This window comes from Bombina bombina, chromosome 4 (assembly GCF_027579735.1).
Source record: "Bombina bombina isolate aBomBom1 chromosome 4, aBomBom1.pri, whole genome shotgun sequence".
NCBI classification, from domain to species: Eukaryota; Metazoa; Chordata; class Amphibia; order Anura; family Bombinatoridae; genus Bombina; species Bombina bombina.
In genome coordinates, this window is record NC_069502.1 from 888,491,467 (window position 1) to 888,508,509 (window position 17,043).

At 38.0% G+C, this 17,043-nt stretch overlaps 1 protein-coding gene across 2 annotated transcripts in view; it reads left to right on the plus strand.

The window, feature by feature from the left end:
• STXBP5 (syntaxin binding protein 5) overlaps positions 1-17,043 on the plus strand; it is a 1,442,716-nt gene that overhangs the window by 1,016,333 nt on the left and 409,340 nt on the right. The gene's annotated exons all lie outside the window — the stretch shown is intronic.

The following is a 17,043-nucleotide window of genomic DNA, read 5'->3' on the forward strand; positions in this document are numbered from 1 at the left end:
GAAAAAAGCAAATTTGATGATAAAAGTAAATTGGAAAGTCAATTAAAATTAAAAGTCCTATCTGAATAATGAAAGTTAAATTTATACTTGACTGTCCCTTTAAGTTTAAGCTAGAACACCTCCGCTTGTTGCTCAGGGAGGTTTTAGCGACTCTGGATGATTGTGACCCTATTGTAATTCCACCAGAGAAATTGTGTAAAATGGATAGATATCTAGAGGTTCCTGCTTACACTAATGTTTTTCCGGTCCCTAAGAGGTTTTCGGACATTGTTACTAAGGAGTGGGATAGACCAGGCATTCCGTTCTCTCCCCCTCCTACTTTTAAGAAGATGTTTCCCATATCTGACACCATTCGGGATTCGTGGCAGATGGTCCCTAAGGTGGAGGGAGCTATTTCTACTCTAGCTAAGCATACAACTATACCTATTGAGGACAGTTGTGCTTTCAAAGATCCTATGGATAAAAAATTAGAGGGTCTTCTAAAGAAAATATTTATTCATCAGGGTTTTCTTCTGCAACCTATAGCGTGCATTGTTCCTTTAACTACTGCAGCTACTTTTTGGTTCAAGGCTCTAGAGGAGGCTCTTAAGGTAGAGACCCCATTAGATGATATTCTGGATAGAATTAGGGCTCTTAAGCTAGCTAATTCTTTTATTACAGATGCTGCTTTTCAACTGGCTAAATTAGCTGCAAAGAATTCAGGTTTTGCCATTTTAGCGCGTTATGGCTTAAGTCCTGGTCTGCTGATGTGTCATCAAAATTTAAGCTTTTAGCTATTCCTTTCAAGGCTAAGACCCTATTCGGGCCTGAACTAAAGGAGATCATTTCCGACATCACTGGAGGAAAAGGCCATGCCCTTCCTCAGGATAATGTAGTGAATATAGTCCAGCGCTAATTTAGCGCTGGACTATATTCACTAAATTTCTACTACTGTCTTCTTGGAGGGGAAAACACTAGTCTAGCAGGGTTATTTCTTTAGCGCCTCATCTTTCTCATTACCAATATAATCTTCCTTCCTCAGGATAAGACAAATAAGATGAGGACCAAACAAAATAATTTTTGTTCCTTTCGAAACTTCAAGGGTGGTCCCACTACCTCCTCCCCTTCCACAAAGCAGGAGGGGAATTTTGCTCAATCCAAGTCAGTCTGGAGACCTAACCAGACCTGGAATAAAGGTAAACAGGCCAAGAAGCCCGCTGCTGCCACCAAAACGGCATGAAGGGGCAGCCCCCGATCCGGGACCGGGTCTAGTAGGGGGCATACTTTCTCTCTTTGCTCAGGCTTGGGCAAGAGACGTTCAGGATTCCTGGGCTTTAGAAATCGTGACCCAGGGTTATCTTCTAGATTTCAAAGATTCTCCTCCAAGGGGGAGATTTCATCTTTCACGGTTGTCTGTAAACCAGACAAAAAGAGAGGCGTTCTTACGCTGTGTAGAAGACCTGTATACTATGGGTGTAACCCGTCCAGTTCCAAAAACAGAACAGGGGCAGGGGTTTTCCAATCTGTTCGTGGTTCCCAAAAAGGAGGGAACCTTCAGACCGATTTTAGATCTCAAGATCCTATACAAATTTCTCAGAGTCCCATCCTTCAAGATGGAGACCATTCGGACTATTTTACCAATGATCCAGGAGGGTCAATATATGACTACCCTGGATTTGAAGGATGCATATCTTCACATTCCTATCCACAAAGATCATCACCAGTTCCTCAGGTTCGCCTTCCTGGACAAGCATTACCAGATTGTGGCTCTTCCTTTCGGGTTGGCCACAGCTCCCAGAATTTTCACAAAAGTGCTAGGGTCCCTTTTGGCGGTTCTAAGGCCACAGGGCATAGCAGTGGTGCCTTATCTGGACGATATCTTAATTCAGGCGTCAACTTACCAACTAGCCAAATCTCACACGGACATCGTGTTGGCTTTTCTAAGATCTCACGGGTGGAAGGTGAACGTAAAGAAAAGTTCACTTATCCCTCTCACAAGAGTTCCATTCCTGGGAACTCTGATAGATTCAGTAGACATGAAAATTTTTCTGACGGAGGTCAGAAAATCAAATATCTTAACCACCTGCCGAGCACTTCATTCCATTCCTCGGCCGTCAGTGGCTCAGTGTATGGAGGTAATTGGACTAATGGTAGCGGCAATGGACATAGTTCTGTTTGCTCGCTTGCATCTCAGACCACTGCAACTATGCATGCTCAGACAGTGGAATGGGGACTATGCAAATTTATCTCCTCAGATAAATCTGGATCAAGAGACCAGAGACTCTCTTCTTTGGTGGTTGTCACAGGATCATCTGTCCCAGGGAATGTGTTTCCGCAGGCCAGCATGGGTCATAGTGATGACGGATGCCAGCCTATTAGGCTGGGGTGCAGTCTGGAATTCCCTGAAAGCACAGGGAGTGTGGACTCAGGAGGAGGCTCTCCTTCCAATAAATATTCTAGAACTGAGAGCGATATTCAACACGCTTCAGACGTGGCCTCAACTGGCTTCGGCCAGATTCATAAGATTCCAGTCGGACAATATCAAGACTGTGGCATATATCAATCATCAAGGGGGAACAAAGAGTTCTCTAGCGATGATAGAGGTTTCCAAAATAATTCGATGGGCAGAGACTCACTCTTGCCATCTATCAGCAATCTATATCCCAGGTGTGGAGAACTGGGAAGAGGATTTTCTAAGTCGTCAGACTTTTCATCCGGGGGAGTGGGAACTCCATCCGGAGGTGTTTGCACAATTGATTCATCAATGGGGCACACCAGAATTGGATCTGATGGCGTCTCGTCAGAACGCCAAACTTCCTTGTCATGGGTCCAGATCAAGGGATCCTCAAGCAGTTCTGATAGATGCTCTAGCAGTACCTTGGTCGTTCAACCTGGCTTATGTGTTTCCACCATTTCCTCTCCTCCCTTGTCTGATTGCCAGAATCAAACAGGAGAGAGCTTCAGTGATTTTGATAGCACCTGCGTGGCCACGCAGGACTTGGTATGCAGACCTGGTGGACATGTCATCTCTACCACCATGGACACTACCTCTGAGACGGGACCTTCTCATTCAAGGTCCGTTCCAGCATCCAAATCTAGTTTCTCTGCGGCTGACTGCCTGGAGATTGAACTCTTGATTTTATCTAAGCGGGGATTCTCTGAGTCGGTCATAGATACCTTGATTCAGGCTCGGAAGCCTGTCACTAGGAAAATTTACCATAAGATATGGCGTAAATATCTTTATTGGTAAGAATCCAAAGGCTACTCATAGAGCAAGATCAGGATTCCTAGGATTTTGTCCCTTCTCCAAGAAGATTGGAGAATGGGGCTATCAGCTAGTTCCTTAAAGGGACAGATATCTGATTTGTCAATTTTACTGCACAAGCGTCTGGCAGATGTTCCAGACGTTCAATCATTTTGTCAGGCTTTGGTTAGAATTAAGCCTGTGTTTAAACCTGTTGCTCCGCCATGGAGTTTGAATTTAGTCCTTAAAGTTCTTCAAGGGGTTTCGTTTGAACCTATGCATTCCATAGATATTAAGCTTCTATCTTGGAAAGTTCTGTTTTTAGTTGCTATCTCTTCAGCTTGAAGAGTTTCTGAACTATCTGCATTGCAATGCGACTCGCCTTATCTTGTTTTCCATTCTGATAAGGTGGTTTTGCGTACCAAACCTGGATTCTTTTCTAAGGTTGTTACTAATAAGAATAATAATCAGGAAATTGTTGTTCCTTCTCTGTGTCCTAATCCTTCTTCTAAGAAGGAGCGTCTGTTACACAACTTTGACGTGGTTTGTGCTTTGAAGTTTTACTTGCAAGCAACCAAAGATTTCCGTCAAACATCTTCTCTGTTTGTTGTCTATTCTGGAAAACGTAGAGGTCAAAAAGCTACGGCTACCTCTCTTTCTTTTTGGCTGAAAAGCATCATCCGTTTGGCATACGAGACTGCTGGACAGCAGCCTCCTGAAAGGATTACAGCTCACTCTACTAGTGCGGTGGCTTCCACATGGGCTTTTAAAAATAATGCTTCTGTTGAACAGATTTGTAAGGCTGCGACTTGGTCTTCACTTCATACTTTTTTCCAAATTTTACAAATTTGATACTTTTGCTTCTTCGGAGGCTGTTTTTGGGAGAAACCTTCTTCCAGCAGTGGTGCCTTCTGTTTAGGCATCTGTCTTGTCCCTCCCGTTCATCAGTGTCCTGTAGCTTTGGTATTGTATCCCACAAGTAAAGGATGAATCCGTGGACTCGTCGTATCTTATAGAAGAAAAGTAAATTTATGCTTACCTGTTAAATTGATTTATTCTATGATACGACGAGTCCACGGCCCGCCCAGTCTATTTAAGACAGATTATATTTTTTGATTTAAAACTCCAGTCACCTTTGCACCTTTTAGTTTCTCCTTTTTCTTCCTATACCTTCGGTCGAATGACTGGGGGGTGGAGTCAAGGGAGGAGCTATATAGACAGCTCTGCTGTGGTGCTCTTTGCCACTTGAGTATACAATTTTTTTGTGTGTTTCCAATCACCTTCTATTATTAAATTTGCTTAATTTCCTTGTAATTATTTGTTGAAGAGATACCTAGGTAGGTGTCTGGGGCACTACATGGAAGGAAATAGTGCTGCCATCTAGTGCTCTTCCAAATTCATAACATTCTTGCTAAAATGTTGCCATATAGTGCTCCAGACACTCACATGCTTCTTAACTTACGCTATTTAACAAAAGATACCAAGAGAACAAATTAAATTTGATAATAGAAATTAGAAAGTTTAAAATCACATGCTCTATGTGAATTATAAAAGAACATTTTTGGGTTTCATGTCCCTTTAAACATTGGCTTTAGAATAGAAAGTGTTTAATTGTACAGGAAGAAAACTTGGCAGTATATGTATTTCATTATTTTGCCTCTTTTTCATTTAAGTTAACACAATGGGGTCAATTTATCAAACCCTTCAGCAGGCTTCCCAATTGGTTAAAGGGCCATAATACCCAAATGTTTAAACACTTGAAAGTGATGCAGTATAGCTGTAAAAAGCTGACTAGAAAATATCTCCTGAACATCTCTATGTAAAAAAGAAAGATATTTTACCTCAAAAGTTTCTCAGTAGCCACATCCCATTGTAAAGGATTTCTAAGCAGCATTTTAGTGTGTCTGTCCTGGGACAGCTGAAAGGATGAGCCTCGTGAACTCTCATGTTATTCACCAATCAGGTAAAGGAAGCTTACTATGAAATCTCATGAGAGTTAAGTCAAATCTCATGAGATCACAGTAAGAGTTCATGACCTCAGCACTGCTGATGCTGATTGGCTGCTGTTCATTTCTTCATTTTTTTTACCTGCAGCTGGGAGCAGCTGAGTATAACTTTTTACACAGAACTTACTCTGCTGAGATGAGGAGATTGTGAGGTAAAATATCTTCCTTTTTTACATAGAGATGCTCAGGTGATATTTTTCTGTCAGCTTTTTACAGTAATACTGCATCAGTTTCAAGTGATTTAGCATATGAGTATTATGTCCCTTTAAAGCATTTTTTTAATTTATTTTTTTTACTTTTGCTTAAACGCTTAGTTAGCTCCAGTGCGGCAGTGACGTACTCAGAACTAGCTGAATAAATCTGGTGAACCAATTATAAGAGGCACATTTGTGCAGCCACCAATCGCTAGGTAGTTTCTATTAGTGCATTGCTGTTCCTGAGCCTCAGCAAAGGATACCAAGGGAATGAAGAAAGTGGATTAAATAAGTAAATTGAAAAGTCTTTTAAAATTGCATGCTCCCTCTGAACCATGAATTTTGACTATTGTGTCCCTTTACCACAACAACCAAAGTGTGTGTGTATATATATATATATATATATATATATATATATATATATATATATACTTGTGAGGGGGCGCCCTAAACGTGTTAATGTTAATATTACAGTATTAGAGTCCTGAGGACAAAGACAATATTATGATAAATAGGATAGCAGAAGGCCTGTAATCCTTAGAGACACCACTAACTGTAGTATATTGGTATAAGTAGAAGGAGACTAGTTGAAGATATATAATATTCCACTAAAAGGCATATACTGATATAGATAACTATAAATTGTGTGTCCAAAACTAGCAAAAATATGAACCATACAACAAAAAACTAAGATCAAAAGTCGTGACCCTATATGATGTCAAATGATATTAAATAATTTGATATTCATATATAATAATAATAAAGATACAAATAAAATAAAATAGAATATAGCAGATATAAATCTATAAGAGGAATAAAATATATATGATATTGATAAAGTCTCTGATAATAAAAATGGAGGCAGCAATCTGTGATGATCCAGGCCGGGATCCAGGAACAGCAATCTATAAGAACAAGAGGAGACAGATGCGCCACATGGCCCAATATTGTTTGATCCAAAAGATGATAGTTTATATGTAAGGAGTAAACTCACATTTATAGAGGCTCCTCAATTAGTGCTGTAGAAGCAGTCTGGGATCTATAACAGTCACCCAGAAGACCAACCTCCCGAGTGAAGTGTGAAATCTGTATTAAACGATAAAAAAGACACACAGTGCCTATATGGCCTAGTATTGTTTAGGCAATGATGAATGTGGACAAATATAAAGAATTAAAATATTTTAAAATCACAAGCGACGCGTTTGTCAGCCTATGGCTGTTTCATCAGGCTTGTGATTTTAAAATATTTTAATAAAGTAATTTTTTACTTTGAACACTTGCTGCCTTAATTTTGGACCCTTCTGAACACCTTGGGCCCTTTTTGAATTTTTTGGATTGCTGTCTTATCCTAAGTGCCTTTGTACCAAGTCTGTTGGGTGACTGCATTGACCCCATCCTGCTCTATTAGCATCATTGGAGATGCTACAACTATTGTGAGTACAATTCCTTATATTTGTCCACATTCATCATTGCCTAAACAATTCTAGGCCATATAGGCACCTTGTGTCTTTTATATCGTTTAATACAGATTTCACACTTCACTCCGGAGGTTGGTCTTCTGGATGACTGTTATAGATCCCAGACTGCTTCTACAGCACTAATTGAGGTGCCTCTATAAATGTGAGTTTACTCCTTACATATAAACTATCATCTTTTGGATCAAACAATATTGGGCCATGTGGCGCATCTGTCTCCTCTTGTTCTTATAGATACATATATATATATATATATATATATATATATATATATATATATATATATATATATATATATATATATATACATACACTGTAATGTGCAAAAGTCTTAGGCCACCAATAGTTTGGTTGTTTTAGCAATGGTATAATGACCATATATAATTATTTCTTAGTCTGTTTATTAGAATACAACCAGAAAATACAGGGTATTTGTATGCAATATTAAAAACAGATTATTTTTTTTTTTAGAAAAAACAGCTTCTATAGGCTAAAGTGGCAAGCATTTAGTGTGACGTCCCCTTACGCTTGGCCAATAGCAGGGACCTGGCTCTTGTAAACCTAAATGGAATGGAATTATGGAACCCTAATTAATGTCATTGCTAACACCTGTATTTGTCCTACTATTTAATGTCAAAATTACTGCTGTGAAAAAGGTCTATTACACCAGGCTTGTGCAAGACATGCTTAAAGTGAATGTAAATTTTGATGCTTAAGTGTCCGGTTTTTAACAATTCGATCAAAAACAGGGGCACTTTAATTCATCAAAATTTACATTTCACTCCTGTTGTGAAAAAAACTTACCTTTTAAACTTGACAGCAGCTCCAGCTTCCTCAGGTCGTCGCAAGCCATTTCTGATGTCAAAAATGATGGATAGGTCATCCTCCAATCACGGCTTCCCCCCCCGGGGGAATCGGTGTCTGATTCAACGCTGTGATTGGAGGAAGCCAGATTCCTCATTTTAGACCCAGGAAGAGGCTTTGCAACGAGTGGAGGAAGCTGGAACTGCTGTCAAGATTAAAAGGTAAGTTTTTTTCACAACAGGAGTGAAATGTAAATTTTGATGAATTAAAGTGCCCCTGTTTTTAATCGAATTTTTAAAAACTGGGCACTTTAGCATCAAAATTTACATTCACTTTAAGCATTACATACACATGTGGTATGAGTTTAATTTATTGAAAGCTTGCTAATAAGACCAACATTCAATCGCATAATTCCATTCAAATTGCTAAAGATCACAGAATTTGACAGACATAAAACCATACTGTTGCATCAGCAAGGCCACTCTCAAAGGGAAATCAGCAAACAAACTGGATACTCAAGATGTGCTATTCAAGCTATTATAAAGAAATTTAAAGAATCAGGTGAGGTCAAGGACAAACAAAAGAAATTTCTCAGAGTTTCTTCTTTGAGATACCAGAAGAAGTCCAGCAAGGACATTGTAGTGTTCTGCTTAATTCATGGTTTGGTTAGCTGGCACATTGAGGCTTCCATACAAAGATGATGTCATCAAGTGGGCTGTGCTTCCAATCAGAACAGTTAAGAGAAGCCATCTTGTGACAGTTTGTGATGCAGTTATAAAGTACAAGTAACAAGGACTGAACCTCAGGATCTGACAAGTGCTTTTACTAATAAGTGTAATGTCAGCTACAGATCACTGCAGAGGATACAACATCAGCTAGTCAGTAAGAGTAAGAACTCTGTTACACATTATAAGTTATATTGCAGTTATACAGTTATACATTATTCTGGATTACTGTTTATAGAACAGACTTTATACAGCTGGTCAGGTACAGCTTGTCATCTTGCATACTACCTGATACTGAGATTACTATAGTGCTACATACACAGTGTACAGGACTGCTAATATAAGGACTGCAACAGCCAGTCATTATAAAGGACTATATATGTGTATAAATCCATATTACTGTGTGCGAATCGACAGGAGACAGCTTGTTATGTAATCCAGTAAATAAAGTGCCAGTTACATTTAGAAGTTGCAAGTGCATCATTCATATAAAGAGTTAATGTTTGCTATGTAAGGACATTACAGACATGGCTCAGCATCTGGCAGCTACATCTAGATGCCAAGTTGACCCTTCTACAGTCCAAAAAAGCTTGATCAGGAATGGTCTTTGTGGAAGGGTAGCAGCCAAGAAACCACTTTTTCGGAAGGGGGACAGGGTGAAAAGGCTAAGATATGCTAAAGCGCACAAAGATTGGATTGAAAATCGGGGAAAAGAGTGACAAAGCCAAGTTTGAAATGTTTGGGTCCAATCGTCGTCAATGTGTGAGAAGAAGAGTTTGAAAGAGATGGAAGAATAAGTGCTTGTGGTCTTCAGTGAAACATGGTGGAGGGTTTGTCCTGGTTTGGGGCTGCATTTCTGCCAGTGGTGTTGGCGATATTGTCTAAATTGATTGGCTTATGAATGCATAAAAGTACAGACAGGTTTTAATTCATCATGCCATTCCTTCTGGAAAGCGCATGATTGGGAATGGTTTTATTTTTCAACATAATGATCCCAAGCACAAACAGCTGATAAAACACTGTCAGTCATGAGCTGGCCTCCACAGAGTCCAGACCTGGATATTATAGAGGCAGTTTGGGATCACCTTGACAGAGAAAGAAATAAAAGACAATCTAAATCTGGGAAGTGCTGAAAGAAGCCTGGTATAATATACCAGATGATTATTTCAGAAAACTTCAGGACAGTCTTCCCAAATGAGTTCAAGATGTGCTTAGTATCAAGGGAGGTCACACTAAATACTGACTTTTGTCTGAAGAAGCCATTTTGTTCTGAAAATTGTGTGGGGGGATATATTTTGTGTACATATTTCCTGTATTTTCTGTTTGTATCTTAATTAAGAGACTGACAAATAAATATGTACGGTCATTAAAACTTTGCTAAAACAACAAAACTAATGGTGGTGATATATTAACACACATAAACATACACTATATGGCCAAAAGTATGCAGACTTCCCTACTGATTATTGAGTTCAGGCATTTCATCCATATTTATTGCTATTAGGCGCATGAAATCCAAAACAATGGTTAAAATTTTCTATAGACCAACAATGGCAGTACAATGAGTCAAACGGAAGAGCTCCATCACTTTACAAATGACACTGTTATTATTATCGGTTATTTGTAGAGCGCCAACAGATTCTGCAGCGCTTTAAACATAGGCGGTATCCAAGGTAACATTTATAGGGATCAAATGGGTAGAGGGCCCTGCCGAGAGTCGCACTGATGCAGTCAGCTCTTATGAAGATAATCTACAAACAGTTGGGCTCTTAGGCTTACATGCTAAGGGGGTTCATCCCGAATAGTCACCTTTGCCAGAAGTCAGTATGTGAATTTTCTGTCCCGTGAACAGTAAATGCAATTATTGTGAAGTGGAAGCATCTAGGAGCAACAAACTCACAGAGCTGCGCCGCCGAGTGCTGAAGCAAGTAGCGTGTAAAACTCATCTATCATCTGTTGCATCACTCACTACATAGTTCCAGTCTGCCTCTGGAAGAAACATCAGCAGAAGAACTATGCACTGGGACCGTCATGAAGTCTTTTCTATGGCAGTATAAAGCATGCCGCCACTGGATTCTGAAGAAGTGGAAATGTGTTATCTGGAGTGATGAATCACATTCACTATCTGACATTTTGATTGCAGAATCTGGGTGTGGCAGATGCCAGGAAAACACTACCTACTGGAATTCATTGAACCTAATGTAATATTCAGTAGAGGAGAGATAATGTTCTGGGGCTGTTTTTTCAGGGCTTGAACTAGGCCCCTTAGTTCATTGTTTCTCAACTTCAATCTTCAAGTACCCTAACAGCTCAGATTTTCATGATATCTTAACTAGAGCACATGTGAAATAATCAGCTGATAAGTAACCTATGTTACTAACCTGCTCTCACCCATCACATGATTATTTCCCCTGTGCTCTAGGTCAGATATAATGAAAATCTGGCCTGTTTAGGGGGTTTGAGGACTGGAGTTGAGAAACACTGCATTAGTTCTTGCAAATGGTCATTTTAATGCTACAGGATATAAAGACATTTTAGAAAACTGGGTGCTTCTAACTTTGAGGCACTTTTGGTAATTACTTTAACCTTGGTCTTTTTGCATGTTATTTAATGGTTTTATTGATTATTTTTGTGGTAAAGAAACCCATAGGTTGTGTTATTATGTAAAGCTGATTGTGTTTCAAATGTCATTATGGTAAGACCTCACCTTTAGTATGGAGTGCAGTTCTGGGGACCGATCGCAAAAAAAGATATTGCAGAACTAGAAAAAGTTCAGAGAAGGGTCACAAAGCTAATAAGGGTAATGGAGAATTTAAGCTATGAGGAGAGGCTAGCCAAACTGTGTCTGTTTTCTCTAGAAAATGGCTCTTGAGAGGTTACATGATTACTTTATATAAATAAATTCAAGGCTCATATTCAGAGATGGCAGAAGCGCTGTTTATTCAAGAAATTTGTTTGTGACAAGAGGTCACAATTTAAAGGGACATGACAGCCACATTTTTTATTTCATGATTTAGAAAGAGAATGCAATTTTAAACATCTTTCTAATTTACTTATATTATCTAATTTGTTTTATTCTCTTGATATTCTTTGCTGAAAAGCATATCTAGATATGCTCAGCAGCTGCTGATTGGTTGCTGCACATAGAAGCCTCGTGTGATTGGCTCACCATGTGCATAGCTTTTTCATCAACTAAGGATAGCTAAAAAATGAAGCAAAATTAATAATAGAAGCAAATTGTAATGTTGTTTAAATTTCTATTCTCTATCTGAATCATGAAAGAAAGATTTTGGGTTTAGTGGCCCTTTAAGGTTGGAGGAAAGGAGATTTATTCTCCTACAACGGAAATGTTTTTTCACTGTAAGAGCAATAACATTGTGGAACTCATTACCAAAGGATGTAGTGAATGCCCAATACCCTAGTTACATTTAAAAATTGTTTGAATACATTTCTGGCTAGAAACAAAATTCATGGCTATGATTGCTTGTATTAAATGGGTCACCTTTTAGTGGGATTAATTTAAGATCAACTGGAACTTTTTTTGTACGTATATTAGATTTGTATAGATTGAACTTAATGGACTTCGGTCTTTTTTCAACCTCATCTACTATGTTACTATGTATTATATTTTCTAACAGAGGTTAAACAACTTTCCAGTTTACTTCTATTATCTATTTTACAAAGCATACCTAGGTACCGTCAGGAGCAGCAATGCGCTGCTGGGAGCTTCTGATTGTTGGCTACATATATACCTCTTGTCAGAGGCTCATCCGATGTGTTCAGCTAGCCCCCCGTAGTAGTTTGTTACTCATTTAACATATTATATCAAGAGAAAGAAGCAAATTTGATAGATTGAAAATGGAAAGTTGTTTAAAATTGCATGTTCTATATTAATCTTCATAGAAAACATTTGTTTCATAGCCCTTTAAGAATTTTTAAAGGGACATGAAATCCACAATTTTTCTTTCATGGTTCAGATAGAACACACAATTTTAAACAACTTCTCTTTTTACTTCTATTTTCAATTTTGCTTCATTTTCTTGGTATCATTTGTCAAAGGAGCAGCAATGCACTACTGGGAGCTAGTTGAACACATTAGTAAGCCAATGATAAGAGGTAAATATGTACAGCCACCAATCAGCAGCTAGCTCCCCTCTCCTAAGCCTACCTAGGTATGTTTTTCAACAAAGGATACCAAGAGAAGGAAGCAAAATAGATAATAGAAGTAAATTGGAAAGTTGTTTAAAATCACATGCTGTATTTGAATCATAAAATAAAATTTTGGGGTTTTATGTCCTTTTAATTTAGATTAACAGTGTTTTTTAAATCTGTATAGCATACCCATTAAAATGCCATACTCTTGTCATTTTGAGCCAATATATCTGGTGGAAAAGTGAGGGAGGGGTAGGTTTAAAACAGCAGTTTTCATTTCTGTTGATGATGCACTTAAAGTACATGTCAAAAAATAATGGAATTAGCTGTTTAAAGGGATAGCAATGTCCAAATTAAACTTTCATGATTCAGATAGGGCTTGTAATTTTAAGCAACTTTCTAATTTTCTTTGATCGTCAAATTTGCTTTGTTCTTTAGGTATTCTTAGTTGAAAGCTAAACCTAGGAGGCTTATATGCTAATTTCTAAGACCTTAAAGGCCGCCTCTTATCTGAATGCATTAGACAGTTTCTCACAGCTAGAGGGTGTTAATTAATGTGTTTCATGTAAATAACATTGTGCTCATGCACGTGAAGTTATTTAAGAGTCAGCACTAATTGCCTGAAATGCAAGTCTGTCAGAAGTTCTGAGATAAGGAGGCTGTCTGCAGAAGCTTAGATACAAGGTAATTACAGAGGTGAAAATTATATTTCTATAACAGTGTTGGTTATGCAAAACTGGGGAATGGTAAATAAAGGGATTATCTATCTTTTTAAACAATAACATTTCTTTCTTTTAATTGGCAAGAGTCCATGAGCTAGTGACGTATGGGATATACAATGCTACCAGGAGGGGCAAAGTTTCCCAAACCTCAAAATGCCTATATATACACCCCTCACCACACCCACAATTCAGTTTTACAAACTTTGCTTCCTATGGAGGTGGTAAAGTAAATTTGTGCTGGATTTCTAGGATTTCTTCTATGATAAGCGCTTCTAAGCATTTTGAAGCCCAATTCCTCTCAGAGTACAGTGTTTGTCAGAGGGTTGTGAGGGGATTATCACCTATTGATTTTATGGTTTTCCTTATGGGAAATCTTTTCAAAGGTTCTCTGTTATCGGTCATAGGGATTCATCTCCTACCTCCCTTTTCAGATCGACGATATACTCTTATATACCATTACCTCTGCTGATACTTTTCAGTACTGGTTTGGCTATCTGCTATATGTAGATGGGTGTCTTTCGGTAAGTATGTTTTTCTTATTTAAGACACTCTCAGCTATGGTTTGGCGCTTTATGTATTAAATATAAACTTTTAAATATATGTATTTTACTTATAATATAAGTAAAATACATATATTTAAAACTTTATATTTAATACATAAAGCGCCAAACCATAGCTGAGAGTGTCTTAAATAAGAAAAACATACTTACCGAAAGCCACCAGGTTTCTTTGCACAAAGGTTGCATCTGTTATTACGTGATTTGCGTCATTTCCAGATGTTGTTGGCGGCCAAAAAAATGTCAACTTCCTTTTGCGTAACAATTTATTTAGTTCTCAGTTGGATTCAATAATTTCAACTATCACTGGGGGGAAGATAGTTTTTTGCCTCAGGATAAAATATCTAAGGGTAAATCTAAAGCTTCTAATCGTTTTCGTTCTTTTCGACAAAACAAGGAACAGAAAACCAATCCTTCCTCTAAAGACTCTGGTTCCAATTGGAAACCTTCTTCAAGTTGAAATAAATCCAAGCCTTTTGAGAAACCAAAGCCAGTCCCCAAGTCTGCATGAAGGTGCAGCCCTCAATCCAGCTCAGCTGGTGGGGGGCAGATTGAAATTATTCCAAGACATTTGGGCAGATTCTGTTAAAAATCAGTGGATTCAGAGTATTGTCTCTCAAGGGTATCTAATAGGTTTCAGAATAAGACCTCCTGTGAGAAGATTATTTCTCTCTCACGTTCCAGCAAATCTGGTGAAGGCTCAGGCTTTTCTTAAGTGTGTTTCAGATCTAGAGCTTTCAGGGGTAATAATACCAGTTCCGTTTCAGAAACAGGGTCTGGTGTTTTATTCAAATATATTCATTGTACCAAAGAAATAAAATTCATTCAGGCCAGTTCTGGATCTTAAGTTTTTGAGTCGTTTTGTAAGAGTCCCAACTTTCAAGATGGTGACTATGAGGACTATTTTGCCTTTTGTTCAGCAAGGTCATTATATGTCCACGATATACTTACAGGATGCATATCTTCACATTCCGATTCATCCAGACCACTATCTGTTTCTGAGATTCTCTTTTCTAGACGAGCATTACCAATTTGTCGCTCTTCCATTTGGTCTAGCAACAGCTCCAAGGATCTTTTCGAAGGTTCTCGGTGCCCTTCTATCTGTAATCAGAGAACAGGGTATTGTGGTGTTTCCTTATTTGGACGATATCTTGATACTAGCTCAGTCTTTACATTTAGCCGAATCTCACACGAATCAACTAGTGTTGTTTCTTCAAAGACATGGTTGGAGGATCAATTTACCAAAGAGTTTCTTGATTCCTCAGACAAGGGTCACCTTTTTAGGTTTCCAGATAGATTCAGTGTCCATGACTCTGTCCTTAACAGACAAGAGACGAATGAAATTGGTTTCAGCTTGTCGAAACCTTCAGTCTCAATCATTCCCTTCAGTGGCTATGTGTTTTTCCATCTTTTGGCTATCTCTTCAGCTAGAAGAGTTTCCGAATTGTCTGCTCTCTCTTGTGAGTCTCCTTTTCTGATTTTCCATCAGGATAAGGCTGTTTTGCGGACTTCGTTTAAATTTCTTCCTAAGGTTGGGAATTCTAACAACATTAGTAGGGAAATTGTTGTTCATTCCTTGTGTCCTAATACCAAGAATACTCTTTAAAAATGATCTTTGCATTCTTTGGATGTTGTAAGAGCTTTGAAATATTATGTTGAAGCTACTAAAGATTTCAGGAAGACTTCTAGTCTATTTGTTGTCTTCTCTGGTTCTAGGAAAGTTCAGAAAGCTTCTGCCATTTATTTGGCATCTTGGTTAAAGCTTTTGATTCATAAAGCTTATATGGAGACGGGACAGTCCCCACCTCAGATGATCACAGCTCATTCTACTAGATCAGTCTCCACTTCTTGGGCTTTTAAGAATGAAGCTTCAGTTGATCAGATTTGCAAAGCAGCAACTTCTTTGCATACATTTAATAAATTTTATTATTTTGATGTATTTGCTTCTTCTGAAGCAGTCTTTGGTAGAAAAGTTCTTCAGGCAGCTGCTTCAGTTTGATTCTTTTGCTAACGTTTTAAGTTTTTTTTCTTTTCAATTTATGAGAAAAACTTTTCTTTTTGTGGATTTAATTTTTTCAGTGGAAAATGGCTGTTTTTATTTTATCTCTCCCTTTCTATTGACTCTTCTGTGGACTTCCACATCTTGGGTATTTCTATCCCATACGTCACTAGCTTATGGACTCTTGCCAATTACATGAAAGAAAACATAATGTATGTAAGAATTCACCTGATAAATTCATTTCTTTCATATTGGCAGGAGTCCATGAGGCCCACCCTTTTTTTTGGTGGTTATGATTTTTTGTATAAAAGCACAATTATATTTCCAGTTCCTCTTTTTTGTATGCTTTTTTACTCCTTTTTCTATCACCCCACTACTTGGCTATTCATTAAACTGAATTGTGGGTGTGGTGAGGGGTGTATTTATAGGCATTTTGAGGTTTTGGAAACTTTTCCCCTGCTGGTAGGATTGTATATCCCATACGTCACTAGCTCATGGACTCTTGCCAACATGAAAGAAATGAATTTATCAGGTAAGTTCTTACATAAATTATGTTTTTTGGTGTTTACTATCCCTTTAATTCTGAATTTGCAATACTTCAGGTAATTTTTGTTTTTTTACCGTGCTCTGTATTTATATTGTATGCTGTATTGTAGGGGACGATAAATTCATGGAACCATGGCTTATTCTTTAAATTATTCAACATATCCTTATAAACAGAAAAACTTGCTTGGCTTCGAAAAAAATATGTGCGGCTATGCTGCATATATAATATATAAGATATTTTTAGTATTTGTTATGACAGTTTAAAAAGTGCTATGGCTATTTGGTGACGTGTCTGGAAATTAAATATTAATAATACACTTAAGACAAATGCACTCTGTTGTTGTAGTAAATGGCAGGGTGTTTGGAGAACGCCTTATAACACGTTAAAACATAGCTTTTATTATAAAACACCTTTATCAAATGTGAGAAAAGTTTCCAGTGCTGTTTTTTTTTTTTTGTTTTTTGTTTTTTTTAGCTACATCAGTGTTCTCCACAGAAAATGTTGCCTGCTGGGTGGCATTTTGAAGTAGCCGGGTGGCATTATGAATTAGCCGGGTGGCATTATGCAGTAGCCGGGTGGGGGTGGTGTTATATTTTCTATTATAATATAATTTTCAGCTATCCAAAGAAAAAAACATTG